Source organism: Pogona vitticeps, chromosome 12 (assembly GCF_051106095.1).
Source record: "Pogona vitticeps strain Pit_001003342236 chromosome 12, PviZW2.1, whole genome shotgun sequence".
NCBI lineage: Eukaryota > Metazoa > Chordata > Lepidosauria > Squamata > Agamidae > Pogona > Pogona vitticeps.
Window position 1 is genome coordinate 5,261,185 of NC_135794.1, and position 15,590 is coordinate 5,276,774.

Sequence of the window (15,590 nt, forward strand, 5' to 3'; positions counted from 1 at the left end):
CCTGTTACGTCAGTCCCCGAAACCATAGTACAGTGCTCTTAAAACTTGTGTTGTCTAAGGCAGTGGTTCCCAAACTTTTGAGTCCCTAGTTCTTCTTGGACAACAACTCCCAGAAGCCTTCACCATTCACTGTGCTGACCAGGAATTATGGGAGTTGTAGTCCAAGGACGAAGGGACGTGGTGGCGCTGTGAGCTAAACCGCAGAAGCCAGTGCTGCAGGGTCAGAAGACCAGCAGTCGTAAGATCGAATCCACGCGATGGAGTGAGTGCCCGTCGCTTGTCCCAGCTCCCGCCAACCTAGCGGTTCGAAAGCATGCAAATGCGAGTAGATCAATAGGGACCACCTCGGTGGGAAGGTAACGGTGTTCCATGTCTAAGTCGCACTGGCCATGTGACCACGGAGGATTGTCTTCGGACAAACACTGGCTCTATGGCTTGGAAACGGGGATGAGCACCGCCCCCTAGAGTCGAACACAACAGGACAAAAATTGTCAAGGGGAACTTTTACCTTTACCTAGTCCAAGGACATTTGGGAAACCAAGGTTGGGAACGACTGGTCTATGGTAGTCCAAAGGCATTCACCTTTTCCTTCCTGCTTTATTATATCTCAAGCCACCTTGCAGACTACAAGGATTTAGGGCCAACCTTTCCTCCTTCTCCCTCCCTCCCCCCCTCCCCAAATCCTGCTTTTGTAACATCTTGCCTGACAAAGAGATTTGTGATCTTGGAAGCTTGCACTCTTTTTTGTGACCTTTCGGTTGCCCAGTGATAGCTCTGCGAGGTGGAATACCTGACTGTTGAGCCAAGGGCCGGGGGGTCAATTCCTATTTTGCCTCCTGGGAGAAAAGCCAGGCTGTCTAGTAAGTTGATCACTCCCAAGATGTACCCTAGAAGAAGGGAATATTAAACCACTTCTGAGTCATCAATACCAAGAGAACTCTGGGTAGTGTGGCCATAAGTTGGAATTGACTTGATGGCATGTAATGTGGATGAAGAGATTAGTCTAGTGTGAATCCTGGACGGATCATTGTTGCTGCTGCTGCTGCTGTTGTTTTAGCTCTTTGGTCTTTCACCAAAGGTTGGGAGTTCGATTCCCCCACTGGGCCTCCTTGCTAGGAGCTGGACTTGATGATCTATGGGGTCCCTTCCAGCTCTGAAGTTCTAAGATGATGATTGTTCTTGACCCACATATATTTCTTTTTTTGAAGTTGCACCACTTGAATAAACAGTGAATTAATCGGGCCCTTCTTAATGTTTTGTTCAGGCAGAAGAACAGATTGGAAATACAGTCTGGCTAAGCATCGTAAGCCTATCCCGGTGTACTTCAACCTCAAACATCGTGAGATTTACTCTGTGTAAACCTGTTTAGCATTGCAGTGTAAATCCTGTTGGTTTGAATGGGTCAGTGTATATCAAACATTGCCTAATCTCTTAACTTTGCTGATTAAGAAAGAGCAAACTCAAGGTTGTGAGGCCAGGTTCAGATTCCCACTCAGCGGTTAAAGCTCTTTGGCTGGTCTTAGACCAACCACCGTCTTGTAGCTTAAACAACTTCACACAATTGCTGTAAAAATAAAATGAAGAAATGGCATGTGCTGCTCTGAGCTCTAGGGTGGGAAAAGAAAAGTGGAATGAATGAAAGAGAGTAGAAGGATCCTATGAAATAGATAAACCAACTGCATGGTATAACAACAGTGTTACATAGTATGCAGCTGGTTGGTTGGTTTAATTTATATGTTCATGCCCTGTCCTTTAGTGAAACAGGTTCCAGGAGAGCCTTACCATACATGTGACAAGTGGCAGGAGAGCCTTACCATACATGTGACAAGTGGCAGTGCCCATCCTCAAGGTTACAATCTAAAATTGAGGATACAGGACATTAGAAAAAAGGGAGGAACAAAGAAACACTGGATGGAATCCTGTTGATGACTTCCGCATGCCTGTGTCAAATTGCATACCTCATCACAGTGAATTCCCACTGATCAATGAAGCACTAACCCCATTGCTCTTTATGTACCTGTTGTGTGGTGATGGAGGCATCTCATAATGTGACCAGCACCTCACTAATGAGCAACAATTTGCTGTAGTGACTTTACACATTTTAACTTATGGATGTGTAAGTCACCAACTGGATTCTGGCCATATCTTTGATACCCATTTTTTCTTTTTCTTTTAACATGCAGGAACTGTCTCCATCTTTTACATTCACTTTTCCAGTACAGGGAAGGGAACTGCCAAATAGCTCAGTGGTTTAGAAGCCAGATATTGAGAGTTCAATTCCCCACAGGCCCTCCTTGACAGGGCATGGACTCGATGATCCATAGGGTCCCTTCCAGCTCTGCAGTTCTAAGATGATGATGATGATGAATTGTAAGGGTATATTCATTTATGTAAAATCTGGAAATCTGCAAAAGCAAAATCTGCAGAAGTTGTCATCCTCATAGCATTTCAGAGAGTACAAGTCATGTTAGTTTTCTTTAAAACCCAAACCGAGCAAAATCCTCAAGTATTCAAACCTTCAAGTAAAAGCCCTTGGGCAGAGTTTTTTTTTTTAAAAAAAAGCAACAGATGAATGTGGGGAAATGGGTCTTAACAATTAGCAGTTAAATGTGTGGATGACACGGATCAAAAACAGACCTCTTGGTCATACTGTCGTCACAATTCTCAGCTCAAATAAGAGGAAATCGGATACCTTCTTATCCTAGTGATGTGAGTGTAGAGAAAAGGAAAAGCATTTTTTTTTAAACATGCCCACTTCTCTCAGCTTAAAACATTCATGTCCCGTCTGTACTGTTAAGGAACTTCAATTACCTGCAAGGCATATTTTTATAAGAACTTAAGGACAACAACACTCGGCACTATCCCAGAGTAACTACTGATGTTGAAAAGACTTTTTAAAATAAATTTTTTAAAAAAACACTGTCAAACAGCATTTTAAGATTTCATTCATTGTTTCCGATACGTCTGCCGGCTGCGGCTTCACCAGTCATGATCTCAGATATTTACATTTCAGTCTAATGTTTGTCGTAGCTTTCAAATACAGGGGGACTGTGGGCAGACAGTGTTTATCACAGCCGAGAGACAGTCGGGAACGGCTGGGCTCCACGATTTGGAGTCCGGCTCAGTTATTTACATTAGAATCTGCACATTGTCAGGCCTGCAGGGAGGGGTTCGGGGCTGTCGGGACCGTCCCATCAACGCAGGGTGTTGTTAGGTTGGGGGGGGGGTTACCGTGAAGGTTAAATTGCTTTCATCATTCAGACCTTAATGCTGAAGTCAAATTCTCATTTATTTGATTTGTATAGTATCTGGAGCTTATAAAAAAAAAACAACCCCCCCCCCAAAAAAAACCCTTTTTATTTTCGTTGTTTGGAAATAAAGATAACAAGGAATCTTGTGGCATCTTAAGGGCTATCAGTTATATTTGGTTCAAGCTTTCATAGACCGCTGTCTGCATCTTCAGGTCCCATTTAAGATGCATCTGAAGAAGCGGACTGCAGAACATGGGAGCCTCCAGCAAATAAAACTCAATAGGCTTCAAGATGCCGGAAGGGCTCTCTTCTCTCTCCCCCCCCCCCCCCAATCTCAAACTAATGCAGTAATCCCTCTGGAAGTTGTAAAAAATATAAAGGAAGTTTGGAACCAAGCATCTGGCATATATTGAAAGAGCTTTATGTGTTCTCTTTGGAGAAGAGCCATAGATTAGAGATGAAGCACAGGCTTCGCTTGGGGAAATGGCCAAGTTCAGTGTCAGCTCTTTCAAAGAAAGGCTGGGAAAAGCTGCTCTGTGTGATGATGGAGAGTCATGGTCAGTGAATGAGAGAGAATCACAGCACCCATCTAAACAGACGTACTATCTAAGGATCTAGTGACTATTAGTCACTGTTTCTGATACTGATGCTTTTGGACACGTCCTAGGAGGAATTTCCTCTGGGACACCCACAGAAACAGTGGGGAGAAATGCTGGACACGAAGGCTTCCTCCCCTCTCTCTTTCCAGCAGTTTCCTGCTCAAGATTTAAGTTTTACAGTGATGCACTCCTTTGTGCCAGCCTTTTAATAATAATAATCTTAGAAGGGCAGAGCTGGAAGGGACCCTGTAGATCATCAAGTCCAGCCCCGGCCAAGGAGGCCCAGAGGGGGAATCGAACTCCGATCCTCTGGCACTGCAGCTAGAGAGGTAAACCACGTGCCCCTTTTCAGTTTCAGGCTCTTATGCTGGTCCACTTCAGATGTTACTATGTCCTTCAAGAGATGGTACACAACCGTCTGAAAAGGAGAACAAACTCATGCAAAAATCCTGAGGAGGATAGTGCCTCAGGTACATGCCGCCTAAGACTGCTGGACTTAAAACTTGTGCAGGAAGAAGTAGGTTAAAATCCATCTGGGTGCTGATAAGGAATCCTGTGGAGCTGAAGAATTCTACACAGGATTTCCTAGTTAGAAAGTGAGGATATTTTGCTGGGCAGAAAAACTCAAGCATAGAAAAGGGAAATTGAAACCTGTGGCACCAAGAAGCATCTAGATTCCCAAACTAGATTCACATCACATACTAATTTTCCAAATTATTCGTTCATAAGATGCAGTGCGACGAATATATGTTCTTATGCAATGATTGGGTGCATCATTTGCTTTATAGAAATGACAGGAAACGGCATCTTTATATGATACCTACGTATTAGTTGTACAGTATCTTCTTTTTCCTAATAGGAGGAGTTAACCTCTGTTTGCATTTGATGCAGTGTGACTATAATATGTATTTGAGTCATCAGAATATGTTCTTTCCAGATGTTACGCGATAGTCTAGTAAGTAGTGGATCCAAGGAAGGAGGGAAGGAGGTCAGTCGATCCATCCATCCCTGGCCACCTTTTGCTTGTGGTTAGAGCTTCCTATTGTTGGTACCAGGTGTTGTCAGTTGCTCCCACCCTACAACAAAGAACCCAAAGATTTGATCCACCCCCATGCCCTGTTGGGACAGGTCTCACTCCCATCCTGCAGCAATGCTGATCTTTGCCCTTTCTTACGGTAGTGTCGGATCTTAGCCCATGGCGTCCAAGGTATGATGTCTATGGTAATCACCCCTTTGGTCATTATTTGTGGGGCAGCTGAAATGATTTTCCTCTGTTTGGAGATCTCACTTTCTCTTTGGTTTTGAGAAAACGATCTCGCCACTCAGAAAGTTCGGCAAACGTTTTTTGTTGAATTTGCTGCTTTTCAGATTCCTCGCTTGTCCACCAGAGGGGGCCGCACTGGCAGCAATTCGGTTGCTGCCCATGGTTAGGTATAAAAAAAAGCTGCTGAATTCTGGAGGAGAAAACAGGTGGCGTGCTTGTGAATTAGGCTCGCCCACTGCAAATGACTAATAGAAGGTGCATTCGACACTCCCTTGTTATGCCAGATGAGTGGGAAGCGAGTTCCAGTCACTTCAAGGGGATTTACCCCTAGTTAAGTGCATGTGCGATTACAGCACTGTGGCTGTGCTCCTGTGTATGCTTACTCAGAAGTAAGGGTGACTTGAGTTCAGTCAGCTAAGTGCTTAAAAGGATTGTGGTTTATTTATCAATACAGAAGAGACTTCATGAGGTCTGATCTTTCCAGAGTTTGAGAGCAACGAGTTACAAATATTGAGTCATAACGAAGTTACTCCAAATTCTTAAATTTTTGGAAGTTGTTTAAGATGTTGCTAAGTTACATTAAAAATATAATGTAATAATTAGAATGCAATGTAACAGTGTAAGGGTGATTGCCTTACTTAGGATGCTTGACATTGTTACTTATTAACTAAACAATTTTAAGGGCTTTGGAACTTTGAGTAGTTAGTTTCTAAATAATTGTGTTCATTGGATCCAGCGCTACACAGGACTTAAATTCTGTTCCAGACATCAGCCAGCTTTTGTCATTCATGCCATGCATCTATTAATCTCTCACCATAAATTATGAGCAGAATCTAAAGCAGAATATAGTCGGCAGCCCTCTTAAACTCTTGTATCCCCTTATATTTGTTGCACCTTCGTCCTTTTTTTTTGCAAAATAAGTAACTAAATAAATTAAAATGCCAATTTCCTGCTCCAAGTAATCACCAGGAGTGTTGATTTATTTTTAAAATACCATTGGACTTCCCAAAATACCTAATGTAAGTCCTCTTCTGTTCTTGCTTTTGGCATTTTGGAACCTTTTTGGTGGTCTGTTTGGCCCCCGGAGGGCCCTCCACGTTGGAGGATCTATCCGGGGGTCTCCTACCAACTCTCCTCAGACTGAAGAAGCTACTTGGATGAGTAGCGAAACTTTTCAACCTAACAAGAAAGAAGTCCAGTTGTCATGGCTCAACTTCCAGATAACCACCCCTTGATGACTGAGAATTTTCACAGATTTATATGCAACAATGAAGAACAAGGCAACTGTTCTCATCACAGATACCTGGGAGCCTCCAGCAGTAGTTAAACTGCAGAACTGCAGTAGAGACTCTGCCCACAACCTGAGTTCAATCCCAGGGGACACAGGTAGCCGACTCAAAGTTGACTCAAGCTTCCATCCTTCCAAGGTTCATAAATTGAGTTCCTAGATGGCTGGGGAACTGATGAGCAATGCATACAATGCATAATTAAATTGTAAACTGCCCAGATAATGGTTACAGTGTTATGGGGTGATATATAAGCAGGACGTTTTGCATTTGTTTTGCTGTGTGCCCCTGCTGCCCCCCCCCCAATTTCCAAATCTAGAGACACAAGTGCCTTCACATTTTTGTCTTGGCAGTTTCCTCCTTACTCGTTGGGTGGGGAAGGGATGAATAGGTCATTATGCCCAAACAAGAATATGCAAAGAAACATGTTTGCTGATTGGTCTGTCTCTGTAAAAATAAGCATCCCTGAATACACACCAGCTTTGTCATTTATTTTAAGCAGAGAACTTGGCCTCCCCCCTTTTCTTTCTTTCTTGGCACAGAAGCCAGATAATTAGTTTTGTGTGTATGTGATGACGGGAGTGGTTCTGGTTTTATTTAGAACATCACTCGTCTTGGATCCCTGCCAAGAATAATGCTAGTGCCTACAAGTCATAGGAGTATCAGTCTTAGGAAAAGGAGTTGTGCTTTTTTTTTAATACTGAAAGCCTGCAGATGTATTTAAAGATGTCAGTTGTGTTCCCTGCTGGTTGGAAATGTGCCTGCGCGCTCTCCCTTTGCTGGCTAATTTGTCTGTACAAGTCATTGCAAGTATTGCTTATGCTACAAACATGCATTTCTCTGGGAGTCCATTTAATTGAACTCAGTAGGACTTAGAATAAGGGCTCTGAGTCTGTGCCGTAGGATTAGACCAGGCGAAAATGCATGAGTCGGGCAAGGATGTCATTAAATCTTTTCCCGTTGCCACAAGCCTCCAGTCCTCCTCTCTTCTCTCCACTTTATATATTGATCCTTTTTCAATCTGGGAGATTTTTAAGGCTAAATCCAGTTGTGAACCCTGGCCTAGAGTAGGTCCATTGAGTCAGTAGGGCTTTGGTTACTCAGCATATAAATAACTCCTAGTCATTCAATGAGTTTCCTCCAGTTGGGGGACTGATGTTTGAATTTAGCTGCCACGCTATTGTTCATGAAACTTTCAAAATAATAGTAGGAAGGGGTTAGAGGAGGTTGGCATATGCAACATCCAAAATAGTTGTGCATCTAACCTGCACGTGAACAACTTACGGGATACCTGAGATGCCTCCAGGTGCCCTGACACTTACACCCCACCAACACCAAATACCTTTCCCAACCAGTTTTGTATAGATTGTCCTAGAACCGTGGTTCTCGACCTTGTGTAACCCAGGTGTTCTTGGACTGCACTTCCCAGAAGTCTTCACCACCAGCTAAGCTGGCCAGAGTTTCTGGGAATTGCAGCCCAAGAACATCTGGGTCATCCAAGGATAGGGACAATGGTTCTAGATCTGTCAAAGAATAGTTGGGATGTAGAGACAACTGTACCTTCTCTCCCAGAGGGGAAAAAGACTCCAGGGGATGGAAGGGTGTGCACATGTACACATGGGCAGCTCTTTGCAATCTCTGGGAGATATCTTTCATAATTCAAACATGCCTCATTATGCTTTTTTTAAAAAATGGATTGAACTCAGAACCATATGCAGATCAGTTGCTCTGCCAGTGGGCTGGGGCCCGTCTCTAAAGGCAATTAAGTACATAAACCAGGAATATGGTGTCACTGAACTGCTGATTGATTGATTGATTGATTGATTGATTGATTGATTGATTGATTGATTGATTGATTGATTGATTGATTGATTGATTGATTGATTGATTGATTTCAGATATAGTTAATCTATGGAATGATCTGTTCTGAATATGGAATCTCCTCACATGCTTTTGTGATTGTTTGATTATAGAAATATATGGTACATTTTTTTAAATTAAAGAAAGTTTCCTCACCAATGCCACCAAGCCAATTTCTACTTTTCTGATGGCATCCTTGATTTTTTTCTTTTTAAGTTTGCTGATTTCTTAATTTTTGACACTGCTGTTTTGTTGGAAATGTAAACCTATGGCTTCCCAAGTAATTGACTCAGTAGTTCTAACTGTTTTCAAGAAACTGCTGGGGACTTGGCTTGGTTTTTGTTTTCAAGGGAGCTATTGGTGTCCCTCTTTATTTTGCTGCACCCGAGGGGGGGCATTATAATGATCCGTCTTCCGTTCACAAATGTAGTCCGTTGCTGTGTGCGTTGTTAACATGTCCTGTTATTGTTGCCAGTAGGCTAGAATAATTCAGGGACAACATCCAGAGACATTCAGGGCACCTCTTGAGAAGGCAGAGTTCTCTGGAAAAGGCCATCATGCTGGGATAAGTGAGAGAGCAGCTGGAAAAGAGGAAGGCCCAATGGGAGAGGGTCTGACACCCTAAAGGAAGCCCCAAGCTTGACTTGACAAGAGCTGAGCAAGGCCATGGAGAACAGGGCATTCTGGAGATCACTCATTCATAGGGTCGCCGTAAGTCAGAGGCGACTTGATGACACATAACAACAAGAACAACAGGAACGTTGCAGTAATACTTTTTGAAATGTAAAACGTTTAATTAAGAAGAAAATCGACCAGCCTTGCTGCACCTTCAAGATCCCTATAGATGCTGTCAAGGGTGTGATGGTGGCAAACCTGGCAGCAACTGCGACTTTTCGGTTGTGCACCAATTGTGGAGCCCCGTGGTGGAGCGACCCCCTTGGTGGGCAGCCTGTGGCGACCCTCTGCTGTCATTTGGGGGGGGGGTTCTTCTTGTAGAGCAGGGCTTCGCAGCTACTTGTAGGTCTATGTCACCAACCACTGTAGACCTCAGTCCTGAAATTTTGCATTGAGTACTTGCTGTCACCATTAGTTTTCTTAGTTTTCCAGCATTGAAGAACGTTTCCCCTCGCTTCTCGGCATGATCCAAAGCTATTGCCATGTAGAGCTGCTGACCTCTGCTGTCTGCTCTCAGCATATACTTTCCTATGTTCTTTTTTTAAGCAGTAGACAATGTACGTCAGGATTATAAGGAGATTCTGCAAGAAAACATGGTGGCATGGAGTGCTCTTGTGAAGGATAGAATCATGGAATAATTGAGTTGGAAGGAACCTGTAAGGCCGTCGAATCCACACACCCCCACTCAATACAGGAATCCAAGTCAAATCATACCTGACAGATGGCTGTCCAATTATCTCTTGAAGGCCTCCAGCGTCAGAGGGCTCACCGCCTCCTGAGGTCATGGGTTCCATTGTCACACTGCTCTAACAGTTAAGAAGTTTTTCTGATAGTCAGCCTGAATCTGGCTTCCTGTAGCTTGGACTCATTTTTATGTGTCCTGCACTCTGGGATGATCAAGAACAGATCCTTTCTCTCCTCTGTAGGGACTACCTTTCCTGTTTTTGAAGACACTCCCTTCAGTCTTCTTTTCTCAAGGCTAAACATGCCCGATTCTTTCAGTCTTTCCTCCTAGGGCTTGGTTTCTAGTTCCCTGATCCTCCTTGTTGCTCTCGTCTGAACTTGCTGCCATTTATTGGCATCCTTTTTCAAGGGTGGTGTCCAGAATTGGACACAGGACTCGAGGGCCTAACCAGTGCTAAGTAGAGGGGAACTAGGACCTCCTGGGATGTGGAGACTATACTTGGATAAACCTTTTTGCTCCTCTTCCATCCCAGTTTTCCTCCTGCCACCTCCAGGGCTGAGGCAGAAGCCCGCTACCATGAAGCAAGCTCAGATCTCATTCCCCTCTTCTTGGTTTCCTCCACCCCCCAGTGATCATCTCCTCCTCCTCCTCCTCCTCCTCCTCCTCCTTCTTCTTCTTCTTCTTCTTCTTCTTCTTCTTCTTCTCCTCCTCCTTCTCCTTCTCCTTCTTCTCCTCCTTCTCCTTCTTCTCCTTCTTCTCCTTCTCCTTCTACTCCTCCTTCTACTCCTCCTTCTTCTCCTTCTGCAGCTTTGGACTTCCCTCGAGCCTAGTGATGGTGGTGTGTGAATAGCGCTTAAATACTTTGGTTGTTTAAGCATTTGGCTGCATAAAGATCCATGCTCAGAAAACTGAATTCACTGTCCAAACATGCGATTTATCCCTTAGCAGTGGCCAAGACCTCAATATCATGGAAATGAAGTCTGTGCATCTGATTAATGAGCTTTCTAGTCCTGCAGAATTCGGCGTCACACTAAGCATTGAGGAACCGGGTGGGTAGAACGGGAGGAGAGACAGAAAAGTCTGAAAATCATCATCATGATGTTGAAAGCACAGCATCTGGAGTTCAACAACCAAACTTGGAAGTATCGGCTTTGGGTCTGCTGGTATCAGGTTTCCCCTCAGGGAACATAGGCTCTCTTTCAGTCTTTCTCTGTCAGTCACTGAGGGAAGAAGGAGACGTCATAGGGCAGCCTGCAGTTAGAGCTGAAAGCACATTAGTGTTGGAGAGATGTGATTCACAGTCATTTGTGTTTGAGACGTCGGGCTTCAAAGGAATTCCATCACAAAGTCGTCGCAAAGCAAGGCAGGAGTTGTGAACCAAGAGGGAAAAAACCCTTCTCCAGTCGTATGGAAAAGGACTGTAGATCGATGAGGATGAACTAGCTTAGTAACAAGAGTTTGCAGAAGACCGGGTTTAATGTGTGTCATTTCCCGTTCGAAAGATCAGGCGATACAGAAGCATCCTTTGGAAGTTTCTGGTCAGAACAGCCAGTCTTGCATTCGAGAGATCAATAGACTTGGCATAAGACAGCTGCCTGTAACAATCCTTTATGTACGAGCTTGGTTCCAAAGTACCTTCAGCTAAACATGTGTTAGGGTAGGTTTGCAGAAATTGTAGTGGGGAAATTGTGACTCAGGTAGCTGTCCCCCTTCAACTTCTTTCTAGAGTTTGGTGAATCAGACCACTGAGGACCCAAAGTTGGGAATTCCTGCTCTAGTGGCTAGTTTCCTCCACCTCCTTCTTTGGACCCAAGTTAGTAATATTTGGCATTTAATATGGTGCTTTGCATCAGGCACATGATCTTCGTCCTTAAAACGGCCTTGCGAAGTACGCCAAGGCTTTTTCGCCCCTTGTTACCGATGGAGTTTGCAGAAGAGAGGCCACCACAGTAGTTTAATCGGCTTGCTTTCGGAACAAGTGGCGGTGTCCCCACCTTGGCTGGAAAAGTGTTTTGAAGCCAGCCCACTCACTATCCATTGGGTTGTGTTTTTGCTGCATATCTCTACATCCTGACCTAGCTTAACACTGAGCATCAGCCGTGAATACATCACTGTTATAACATTGTTGAAGGGGCTGATTTAATGAATTTGGGGAAGGTTAGATTTCAAGAACAGCGCCAATATTATTCAAACTTCCTTTGGTGGTGTACCGAACCTGCAGCTTCCCCCCCCCCCCCCCGTTTTTCCCAGCAGTGGTGCTATTGAAAGTCCACCCTTTCTTGCAAGCTCTTAATGAGCCTCATGTGATTAATAAAAGCTATTTGGGTCCATTTTATGTGCTAATTTTCTTAATGGGACATTCAATACCACGGTCCACTCGCCACACGTACAGGATTTTCCCTTTCCAAACAAGGGTGTCAGCGAATGCCAAACCCCCCAAATCAGAGACAGACATGAAAGCAGCCTCGAGACGCATCCTTTGCGTTTTGGCCTCAGAGGGCCGTGCCCTAACAGCTCCCCCAGTCCTGTTCTTGTCCTCTGGGAAGCCGCGCTATTATAGAGGTGCTGCAGATTCCAACTCCCGAGAGGACCGCCTCCGTCTCCTTAATGAGCCGGGCTGACCCTGGCTCCCCCATCTGTTGCCTCTGCTTCCAACGCCGAGAAGCTCCTTTTCCTGTCTTGATCACAAAGGGACATAATTATTGTCTGCGGAAGAGTCGGATACAAAGACAGTTCATCCAGTCTGACCGCCACGGCACTGCAGGCCACCAAGATTAACAGCTACTTCTCCTTTGATTAGGTTAGGTAATAACAGTTACTTTAGTTAATAATTGGATGGATTCCCAGGCTGTGTAATTCACGTTTAGGCTGTCATTTTTTAATATTTTTTTTCTTGCTGGCATGTAGCTGAGCTGTATTATGGGAAGGGAGCCCGTAATCCTATTAGTTGTCACAGTAGACATAGCAGGAGAAAATAAGAGGCCTGTGAAGCCAGTAAGGTGTCGTATCAGGCAAGGAAATAAAGTTCCTGCTTTATTTTGTATCTGTAACTCATACGAAGCTTATAAAAATAAAAGAAAAAAAGATGCCTCTTAGAGGCCAATCTCTATGGCCAAAATATTTATACAACTGAATTTCATGGTTCGTTCTACTGCATTTGCAAACAGCTTATTTGCAAAATCGCTCAAGTTTAAAATAGCAATATAGGACATGGCTTTTATTGAATCCAACCCTTGGTCATTCCATCCCAATAAAGTCAACTCTGACTAGTAGCAGTTTTACGGAGGTGGGATTCTTTCCTTGCACTATTTTTAAAATGTGAACTCTGTAAAAACTTGTGCCATGTTTCAGTACTACCCTTGCAAGGAAGAAAACTAAGTTAGCTGTGCAAATTACGGTAAACATTGTTTAAGTAAAGGCTGCCTAGTAAGCATGAGGTTAAATCCAGTTATGAGTCCCAACTGGAACAGATGCACTGAATCCTCTGGATGTGTTAGGTCAACAATTCTGCAATTCAGTGATTTGATGGATCAGATGTTCTAACTTGGTAAGTCCCATTGATTCAGTGGATCTTTTCTCATTGGATTAACCATCAGATTTAGATCTATTGATCCTTCTTGCACAGGGTGGACCATTTTGGCAGGTCTCCAGACCACATTTTTGTTCCCCACCTAAGGACTACATGAGGTCTGAAAATGGCTAGGGGGGTGGGGGAGAGAGAGAGAGAATAGAAACCACACATGCCTGGAATGCTCATTTCTGTTTTTTGTTTGAGCCTCGTGGTGCAGTGGTTAGACTGTAGTCCTGCAGCCAAAATTCTGTTCATGGCCTGAGTTTGATGCCAGCTAGCTAGCTCAAGGTTGATTCGACCTTCCATCCTTCCTAGATTGGTAAATTGAGTACCCACCTTGCTGGGGGTGATGTCAATCTACAGCCTGCATAATGAAATTGCAAACCACCCAGAGAGTGTTTTAAGTGCTATGGATGGCATATAAGCAGAACACTTTGCTTTGTTGGTAAGGTTTGGGTGATGGGTTTGGTGAGCCAGGGAGAAGCCTCTCCTTACCCTGATTAAAGCAAATGGTACTATTCCAGAAAACTGTTATTTCTCCTTTCCTTTCTCCTTTGTTGGGGCACAAGGCGAAATGCAGATGCCTACACATAACACTCTGCCCAGGGTTTACCGCACGGTTACCAAGGAAGAGAGGGTTCCACTGTCCACTCATCTGTTAGATTCTGGGAGCCCCAGCCCCTGGTTTAAATGGCAGGACAGCCACTGTGAATAATAACTTGCTTATCTGGAGACTAGGTCCTACACTCCATGCCGAGAACTATCATGGTTCCTTGATCAGCAGCAAATTCAGACTAAGTTGTTAGCCTGGCAACCTGAATCTGCCTTTGCCCAACCTCTCTTCTTGCAGAAGAAACCTTGATTTTAATGCTGTCATAGTCAGTCCCTCTGTTTGATGGATCTGGAAGCTGAGTCAGCTCGGTCTGTCTTGCCGCTTGCCTGGCGTTGTTTCCGTGGCTGCCTGTCCAGCTTCTTCCCTTCCTTAGCCAGCTTGTGGTCAGTTCACCTGTTGCAGCAATTGAATTTGAGAATCTGGATCCAGAGATAGCGTTTCCTCCTAAGCAGCTTCCCTGTCGCTTGTCTTGAGCGCCATGTTTCTGGAACCCCCTGGTCCTGTGTTGACAAGCTATGATGCAGAAAAATCTTCCACGGAACACCTGTTCTTGTGCAATCTTTCCAGCTGCAGATGCTACAGCTTGGATCTATGTGCCTTGTGTTTTCAACACATGGGATCTACCAATGAGCTGTGGCTTCTCCCCTGTGTGGCATAGGGCTGAATGAAGAAACCCAAGATCCATGTGCCCCCCCACCTCTGTGTGGAACGGGTTAGGCAGCCATTTGCAAGCCAGCCAGATTACCCCATTGTGACCTGAGGGCTGCATGCTCTTCCTGCAGATCTGGCAGAACAAGCAACAGGCTTGTTAAAAGAAGCGGTGCAGAGGTATAGTCATATGCTCCTTTTGCCTTTCATGGCCTGGTTGCTCCTCCCAGAGTTAATTGGGGCAAAGTTGGCTCCCACTAGGAGTTGCCAAGGTTTCTCCAAAATAGAATAGAAATGTTTCGAGGTGTTTCTCCTCCCTCCCCTTCTCTTTGCCTACTCATTTGGCTAGATCCCAAAGAACTGAGTGGTTAGTTTTACACTCCTCCAGAGGCTTTTGGCTTGAGCTGGCTTTTCTTAAATTCCTCAGGGCACATAATTCTTGAAAATGTAAAGGCCTTTGGGCACGTGCAAGATTGGGTGCTTGAAAGTCAACAAAACCCCCACTGGTCCCATCTAATATAACGCTTTGGGTCTTGTAATTTTGTAATATTTGTAATTACAAAGCCTTATAATTTGATCTCGGTGCTTGCTTTGAACAGTTCACCCACAACATTCAACATCAGGGATGAACCATGGTGGGAAAGAGGGGCCACGGACCTCCGGGAGGGCTCACCAGCCCCTCCCAAGTAAAAACAGAAACCAATGGGAGACCACGTCCATTATGGGAAAACACTACCCGTTTTGGAAGGGAAAAGTGGGGTGGTTGGTCCATGCAGTCTGTTGACTTGTGGCTTTTTTGTGTGTTTTTGCTATAACAAGACGTGAATGAGGGTATCTACGTCTCTGTTTTGGGGGAAGGGGCCACTGGGATCCACAGAAAATGCCTTCATGCGGCTGTATGATTCACCTCCCTGTTTTACATCAACCTTAATGTTTTTGAAAGTGAAGCGGACTCCTTGGGATCAGGCTCTTGAAAGAACATTTCGTTCCTGCTTTACCCAGGACTCCCTCTACTCCAGGATAGGCAAGAGGAGCACCCCTTAAGAAACACAAATCAGTGCATGCGTATATTGTACAGTGAGAAGCTTGCATGTTTTTGACTGATTTAACTTAAAATGTATTCCTGTTTTGTTTTATC

The 15,590-nt window shown here is 44.4% G+C and overlaps 1 protein-coding gene across 4 annotated transcripts in view; it reads left to right on the forward strand.

The window, feature by feature from the left end:
- SCAPER (S-phase cyclin A associated protein in the ER) overlaps window positions 1-15,590 on the forward strand; it is a 146,415-nt gene that overhangs the window by 73,927 nt on the left and 56,898 nt on the right. The gene's annotated exons all lie outside the window — the stretch shown is intronic.